This window comes from Drosophila willistoni, chromosome 3R (genome assembly GCF_018902025.1).
Source record: "Drosophila willistoni isolate 14030-0811.24 chromosome 3R, UCI_dwil_1.1, whole genome shotgun sequence".
Classification (NCBI taxonomy): domain Eukaryota; kingdom Metazoa; phylum Arthropoda; class Insecta; order Diptera; family Drosophilidae; genus Drosophila; species Drosophila willistoni.
The window spans coordinates 30,720,175-30,729,714 of record NC_061086.1 but is presented as its reverse complement, the minus strand read 5'-3'; positions in this window follow the sequence as shown (position 1 = coordinate 30,729,714).

The window sequence follows — 9,540 nt, the reverse complement described above, 5'->3', positions numbered from 1 at the left end:
TGTTTTCGAAACAACCACAAACAATTCTAGATATTGTTTTGTGAGAGACGAAAACCCATTTCATGCGAGAGAATTGAATTTGGAAGTGATATTCGAAAAGAACAAAATTATTACCATAATTTCGCCTTTTTTGTTTAGTTTCCATTTTGTTGTTTCGTTTTTTCTTTTTAGCATGTACAAATGTTATTAATATCTAGGACTAACAAACAATACATAAGTATATATATATATATATTCTATATTTTTCAATGAAAACTATTGTTAAGTGTTTAACTAATAACGACTCGGAAGATTCAAACCAAACAGATCATTCAGATTGGAGAGAGTTTTGAAAATTCCTAAGCCCTATATCTCACTCTCTCTCTATCTATCTATCTCTCTTACTAAAAGAGGATTACTAAATACAATATATACAAAATACATAAATTATTTACTAATAAAACAAATATAAATATATATATAGTTATTGTAATCAGATTTGTTGTTGACAGAAAAAATTCATTGATTAACGGTTTGATTCTATATCCTCTACATAACACCACCGATTAAGGTTTCAACTATAATTTATCTATTTTGAAATTGCATTTAGAAAATCCATTCACCCCGACTCATCAACTGAAATACCCACAATTTATTTTATCATTTTTCAATTCGATTCAAGAAAAACATCTGACAATTGTAATCCTACCTCTTTGAATGCCAAGTTGTTAATTTGATAACTTAAAATTAAACACTGAAGTTAAATTAATCGAGCTACTTTAACCAGAAGTAACTGCAAAACATGAGCTGTAATAATAGAACGTAAAACAATAAAAACAAAATGCAACTTTATATAACTCAAGAAACGGGAAACCAAGCAAAACCAACAAAAATAAATCAACAAAAAACAAATGCTTAGCAAGATTCAATAATACAAAATAAATTGTAAATGTGTTAAATTAAATAAATGTATATATGTTTGTATCCAACTAAAAATAAATTGAATTTCAATCTTCAAGACTCATTGCGAACAAAACTTTTCATTGCTAAAGTGCCGAATTAGCCATCTATTAGGATGTTAGTGCTGGATTAGCCATATAGCAGGATTAGCAAACCAAAAGGGGCCCCTTAAAAGATTGATTCATTGTTTATGTATTTACCAAAATGAAATCTGAGCGAATCATTTTAATTGACAAATAAAATTAACAAATAAAATTAATACGTAAAATTTTACAAAATTCTCAAAAAGTCGTAACTTTTCGAATCGGTATCTTTGCCAAATTTTAACAATTTTTGAATAAATTTATCTTTTTTTTAGCTTTTTAATTCTATATACTCCCGCTAATTATTAACCTTTTAAATGAGATTAAAAATATCAAACAACAGTAAAGTATTAGAATAAACCTTAATTTCATTAGGTTGTAATTTAGAATTCACTAAATACTTTGAAGTATTGAAAAAACACACGACTTCGTTTTAAAGTTAGAATATGTTCTTTCAATCTTCATTAAAAATAACGAAACTTTTTGACAGTTTACACAAAAAATTGTAATATTTACATAAATATTTCTTTTTTCAAAAAATGGTTTGAAACTATTTTTTTCCCATTTTAGAAAATGCTTAATTTCAATTCAATTTGACTTTTTGAGAGCGTTTAGAAAAACAAACTAAAGAAGAGGCAGTTTTCTTTCGTGTCTTAACTTTTACATTGAAAAGCGATTTTCCAAGTTGTAATTTTCTAATACGGCACTCCACAATGCCGTCTGGCAAGATCAGTTAAAGAATATTTCATAGAAAATTTCATATTCATTTCTGAAAGTGTAGACATGAGTATTATTTACTTGGCTCTATTTAGCTACTACTCAATCGATTACAATCGAATGGAATGTTAATTTTTATTTGCCGCTGCCCATTCAGGTGTGCATATTTAATCGCTTCTTTCATTTGTAAAAATTAATTATAAATGGATTTATACCATTTTGTTATCTAACAAAATGCATCTCATCTCGTTGCTGTGCATTTCATTTTGGTGGTCATTTTAATTGGTTTACCCCAAAAAAAAAAAACAAAAAACAGAAATGGTTGGGTGGAAAATCTATAATCCCGCAGTAATACTATTCGATAATGCTATTTTAGCACCAATATTGGACACATACACATACATACATATGTATAAGCCTGTCATTTAATAATTCATTTTAATTAGTTGCCGTTTGTCAATATTTAATAGAGCAGATCCATTTAGTTAGTTGGTTTGATTTGATGAAATGGAAAAAGGATTGTGCCATTCCATTTGTTCATTTTACGTTCCTACCTCAACATGAATTATTATGTTTAAAATGCAGAATAAATGGGTATCCTTAAATATATATGTATACTAATGTATATATTGATTATTTTTTTTTGCCGTTGCAGGTTTGCTTTTTTCTTTTCTTGTTGTTGTTGTGGTGATGCATTGAGGTGCCAGGGCATACATATGTAAGTAAAAATAAAATAAAGCAAATTATGCGTAAAACTCAATTATTTGGGACTTTTAAAACAACAACCAAAGGAAAAAACTTTTGCCGTAAGGCATTTACGTAAGTGCTTGGCCATGGTGAAGTGGTGCCAGGCAGTAGCAGGAGCAGGAGTAGGAGCAGAAGCAATAGCAAGAATAGCAGCAGCAGCAGCAGCAGCAGCAGGTCAGACAGAACGCCCTCATGCTCATCATGTGGGTTGCACGGGTCGCTTCGATACGCTTGGCCACATGTGGCAACATGCTGTGTAAATTACGTGGCACACGTTTTGCCCCTAGCCTTCTTACCTATACCCTTTCCCTGGCATTTACATATGTAAAATGTGTGGGGTCATCTATTTAGCATTAGCCCCTCAACAGATCGTTGATATGCTTAAAGGACTCCCCTTGATGTCTTTGAGTTGCTAGCCAAAGATTATCTTTTAGTTTTCAGCCAGAGTATCACAAGTTCTGCATTTCGCATTACATGTACTTAAGTTTTATTCATTTCCAACTTGTTCATATGACGGTAAACTGGCGTTGGCGTTGGCATTGCCCATTGCACAGTGTTTTTCAAAGGATCAAAAAATGCATGTGTTTTTATTTAATTTCCATTTCAGTTGCTGCAAAAAAAAAGAAAAGAGAATTCCACCAAATTTTGTTACTCTTGTTAAATGCTAACATTTATTACCCCAAACAAAAAAGTCTAGAAAAAACTATTGTTTCTCTTGAAATAAATTATTTGAAAGCAAAAAATTTTATGGTAAAAATTTAACTTAAACCATGAATAGATTGCCCTTACTTCTTCTCGTTTCCATTTTCAAATGTTTTTGGATTTGTTCTCGCTTTCTATTTTGAGACAAATTTTTTGGATTTAAATCGTTTGCCTTTCAGTCAATGGAATGAAAAGTAATTGTAAATTTTCGAATAAATTCGTGTAAATTACGTCTTTTTCATTTTGTTCTATTAATCTTTAATATGTTGAAGAGAATTCTAAGTATTAGTGGATATTTTTGTTCCAAACATTAATTTTCAGGAATTATTCTTAGCAGCCAACCAATAAGTTAACGTTTTCAATCGATGTGTTCAGGTCACTTTTTATGGTTAACAATATACTACATATAAATTCAATGCGAAATATATGATGAAAATAATAGGTACATCCTTTAAAATCTAACTTTTTGGACTTTAGATTTACACAACTTTTTTTCTATTGCATTGATCACCAAAATTTAAATGCACCTTTCTTTATTGAACATTTGTTTATAAAAATACATTAATTTGGTAAAGAAAAATAAATTTATTTAAAATTTACAACAAAAAGCATGAAATTGCAGAATATGTGTATATGTGTGAAAATCTCCCAAGTGAGACACCTAAAAAATTGTTTAAAAAGTTTCATAAAAAACTGTTTTTTTTTTTAAACCATTCACAACTGAAACCTGAGTTATTTTTTGTTAGGATTTGTCGTTGAAAAATGTATACGTAAATAATTATAAAGCTTGGCAGAATTGTTTTAAACTTAGCTTCGAAAACGGAAACGATGTCACTAGGAAATTAGAAGAGCACGCTCGAAAACGATGCAAGTTTGCTCTCGGTATACATTTGAAATTGAATCGAAATTAGGAATGATAAACAGCTATTTATGTATTTTGTGATTTAATATTGACTTTAAAAAAGTTCTGAAAATCATTATAATTTCTATGGCAAAAAGTTTCATATTTTCTTGGGTTGTTTAGCTGCACTTTTGACTGGGTCGCTTTCTTTACAAAACAAAGTTTAAAATATATCTTTATGAAGACTATTTTGCTTTAATGATGTGTTAAAAAAGCTTTATAAACTTCTCTTTTAGAATTGCTGAAGAAAGCATTAGAATTCTAGACATTTTCCCCTTCTTTGATCCATTTTCTCATTTCGATGTATTTCAAGAAGTTTGCTTTATAAGCTTTTAATAAGAAAATTAGTTTACTTAGTTCTATTAGCTTAGAATTAGACGAATTACTTTAGGACAAAAACTTTCCATTGAATATCTTTAAATTTTCTACATTTTTATGGTTTGAGGATAATAATTCGCTTCTCGCCAATGTTTAAGACAAATAATAAATAAAGTTGCCAATTATTTTATATAATTTACGATTATTTCTCTACCTACTTGACCATCGCATGGGTATTAATTTTATTTGATGACCACTGTGCCACACACATCCCGAGTGTGTGCAAGCTGCTGGTCTTCGGTGTTTTAACTCTGGAAAAGTTCTTAATAAATTTCATTATTGCATTTTAAACTTCGTGCGGCATTATTTATTATAGCAATATGCAAATTTCGCCAAGTCTCTTATGCCTGTTATGCCTGGCACAGTTTAACGGATTGCCATATTTTCGGGTAGCCTGTCATGGATTATACCTGATTACCATGGCCAATAAGGAAAGTGGCAACGATTTTCAACCGTTTTACTCAAATTGTTTGCTTATTTAAATTTTTAAATTGTAGTCCTTGGGGTGGTTCTGCTAGCAGCCAAAAACTAAACGAGACCAAAAAACATTGCATACAGATGCAATTGTAGATTTGGCCAGCTTTTCCTCTAATTTTCTATGCTAGGCTTGTTGTGTGGCCAACAACAACAACGCGCTTCTCCGCCATCTCTCTCACTCTCCGGCTCTTAACATTTATGCGGCTTTTGTGGTTTTCCAGTTTACACGTTGGACCGATTTGTTTGTCAGACTTCCGCATTTTGCCGTTACAACCGAAAATTGCCATTTTTCGTGAGGCCAGCGGGAATCTAACATGTTTAGGAAAAACAAAACGAAAAAACAAAATACACACCATAATAAATTTTTGAAAATAGAAAGTTTATAGAAAACTGCACAGACAATTGTGGTATGCCGCAAAATTTTCTAGTAAATTACATTTTTGACTAATTACTTTTATGCCCAGGATCTATATATACACACACAAACACACACACACACACATGTATATACTTAGTTACACGTACCAACTGGGAGATGCTTTAATCCTCTAACCTAAAATATGGTCAATAATGTCTTTACATTTAAAGAGCAAGGTCAGTAAAAATGAAGGCAAGAAAATCAATTCTCAATGATGCTTGCAAATGGCGTGTACCGTAACAGGAGTCCTTTCATTTTGTGTACACTGCAGGACATTAGGTTGAAATACTTCTAAGCTTTCATTTTTTATGTAGTTTTTTACTGCAATGTTAAATATATGTAATTTAATGTTACCAGAATACGTTAATACCCTAAAAAAATTTAGTTAGAAAATGATTTTAATCCAAGAGAGATAATCTTAATCTTTGTTTTGCAAAGATAACGTTGCGTATGAGTGATGCGCTTTGATTAAGGTCAACTTAAGATAGGAGATCTAAAGATGGTGAGAAATTTTAACTACAACCACATAATTTATTTATTTTTAAGCATTAAATTTCGTATTAACTTTCTATAAAATGATGAGAAAAGGAGCAAAACATTGAATCCTTTTCTCATAAGAGGTTTTGCAAATTATCCAAAAAAACATCACCAAGTTAAACTTTTTAAAGGATTATCAAACATTTGTGGCTTATAATTTTCAGTATTAACAAAGTTAAGAATATCTCAAGGGCCAGATGACGCTCAGTGTATATTATTGTTCAAGGTATGTAGTGGTAATATAATGCTTATTGATTCAATTATATTAATAGTAGGTAATCTTAGCTTTTGTCTACGTTTCACTGTAGACATTAAGGACACACACAAAAGGTTCATTCACCTAACAATTAAAATTAAATAGAACAAAGACCAACAGCAGCATCAATAGCTTTCTCTCTCTCTCTTTCTCTTTCTCCTTCTCACTCTGATGCCATGTTATGCTCTGCCTCTATTAGCCACAATATTGTTTCGATTTATTTGTGCCACCAGCAGGAAGAAAGATATGCTATACCATTTCCCCTAGGTAATTATACACAAAACGTATTATAAGTTTATGGTGCTAGAATACATATGGTGTCATAATATAAACGTATGACCACTACTAGACGCTAGGGGCGCTCTATGTGAAAAGTGTGGGAAAAATCTGTTTGCAATATTCCACAAAGAACAATTGTTTAAATTTCATTTTTGGTTTTTACTTTATGCACTTGTGGGGCAAAAAGTTGCCAGTCCCCTTCCCTTCCCCAACGGCTTTTCCTTTTTCACTTCCTCTTCCTGTCACTCTCTTCATCTCACCAGAATTGTGCACTTCAAAATGCTTTGAGAGAGAGACAGAGTCGAATAATATGTGAGGGTTGAGAAACTTTTCAAGTGGCCTTGACGCTTTTCAATCTACAAAACGAACCAAATGGAAAGGCCCAAAACTGTTTTTAGTTAGTTACATGAGATGCATTTGATAATGCAATTATATGGCAAAACTTTTCATACCAGCAAAAGTCACTGGAATATCCTTTAAATGTAGCCACTAAAGTATTGGCTACCCATGGTCGTCCCACCATGGAAAGTTTACCCATGTACAAACGCCTATCAATGCACGGGTCCTTCCTCAATTTGTGTGTGTGCCAATCTAATTATCAAACTTGCAGCACAGCCAAACAGAGTGCTCTGCCATTTCTATTGGTGGTTAGCAATCAAAAGTTATGCACAAAGAAATTCTTACTTAATAATATTGCTAAATAGATTAGAGAAGCTACAAAATTGGCAAAGACCAACAAGAAATTAACTTATCTTTTACCATGTAGACAATGAGAATATATTTTTAAACGCAATATTTATCTAAATTAAAATATAGATGAATACCTAAAATTATTCTCACATTTAAGCTTAAGGCCTAGTTGCTATAGCTAGTAATTAACAATCACTGACCAATCACATTATAAATAAATAAATAAATATATAGATATTCTCACATTATTCAAACACTCTTTAACTATTTTTCAAAGATTTTACCCTCAGCAGTGGATTGCTGACTTCATCCAAAATTATATGGTTCAAGTTCCTTTTTGACATCATAAAAATTTTTGACATAGTTAAGGTTGGATGACAATTTGAAACTTTTTGTTTAGTTGGTTTAAAATCGAAACGAAGGAAACTCCACATTAAACTGAGATCGTTTCTTGATCTAAGTTAGATTGAAATATATAAAGGCAAAACTGAAACTTGATTCTTTCGCCTTTTAAAGAAAAATAAATGTCAATAGTTTAGTTTAAAATCTTTTTCTAGTTTTCCGTTTTGCCATTCGGATTAATCTTAGCCAGTTTCATTTTAATAGTGAAAAAGAAATTCACATCTAAAAAAGAAATTCCACTTCCTGCTGAGAATATTTGAGTCCATTAACCCAGTTGAAGCAATCTTAATGCTGAGATTATATTTGGCAGTGCATATCTTAGACTATATTATTAATTCAATTGCGTTTCAAAGATTTTGCCCAAAATGATTGTAGATTGAGGTCAAAGGATTGCTTAACAATGCAAAACATTCTCCTTTTGCATTTAGCTTCTTGGAATTTTGCATAAATACCAAGCTCTTGTTCTGACTTGCAGTTGAGTAAGGAATATTTTTGTTCTTTTTTTGGGTTCTTTCATTTTGCTAGTCACGAAACGAAACGGAAAGGTGTCCGACCTGTAGAGAATTTTGCCCATTTAATCAGTCTAAGTGTTAGCCACAATAGAGTAGCTACAACAAAAATGTTAAATCAAAGCCAAATGATGAAGTTGTTTTTGCAATGAATGGGTCAACAGACAATCTATTTAAAAGCACCAAATGAACCGCAAAGGTTACTTTGAAGTTGTTTTAAAATATAAAATGTAATCTATAAATATTTAAATTTTTGGTCAATTTCGAGAAAAGTTTTAGCAAAAAGTCAAAGTCATTTAAATAAAACCCATAATAATGTAATTGTAAATCTAATTTGGCAACTACATATGATTGTTCACATATGGCAACGTGGCGTATACGTGATTGTAAAGCAACTTTTTGAGAACTATGTATAATTAAAATGGTAAAACTGGTTTTGGTTATCAAAATTTCACCAATTCAAAAGTTTTGTTTTTGTTTTGTGGGGAATGTTTTCTCCATATTCAGATTATCGGACATAGAATTTGAACTAAAGCTCATGATATTTTATAGTTTCTAATAATCAATGAGCCATGGCAGGATATACTTTAGTCTAAGTATATTATGCATAATAATAAAGCAAAGTTTTGAAATAAATAAATTAAAAGTCTGGGAAATTTCGATATTTTTCCAATTTAAGAGGTTAACCATTTTATGAAGGAGAGTTAATACGTCTGTGCACTTCAATTGTCACTCAAAGAATGTCTCTTTATATGATTTATCGCGTGGTTCAAGATTATCTCTCTCTTTGTGAGAGAGAGCTTATCCTTATCTTAAGATCTATGTATTGCACAATGGGTGTTATTGGAGTTTATCATTAGGGATACACAAATATTACTACACTATTTTGGAGTGGCCTTTTCATGATCGCCAGATTATTATATGCGGAATTGGGTCAAATGTAATGTTCATTTATAGTTTTTAATAATCAATAAGGCATGATACTTTCATCTATATTGTTCATAATAATAGAGCAAAGTTTTTAAATAAATCAATCAAAACGGAAAATAAGTCTGGGAAATTTCAATATTTTTCCAATTTAAGAGGTTGACTATTTTGGAGTAGAATTTTCTTATTATAGATTATATAGATTCTTATATTCGGAATTGGGTCAAATGTGATGATTTTTTATAGTTTTTATAATCAATAAGACACGACAGGAAATATTTTAGTCTATATTGAGCATTTATATTAATTCGATTAATTTTTCAGATCGTTTTACTCCTAGATTTTCTTAGATCTCGTTTTATTGACGACTTCATTAAAGAATTCACAGAAAAATCGATCTTACAGACACAAATACTTATCTTACTTGTCAGATACTTATCTACTATAAGCTCTTGAGTAGATTTTCCATCATTTTAGACATCTTTTACTTGTAATGAATATAAATATGAAATTAGTTACATTATTTTTGCCACTCTCCTGTATTAGAAAGCATTTTAAATACCAAAGGAATTTCTTTT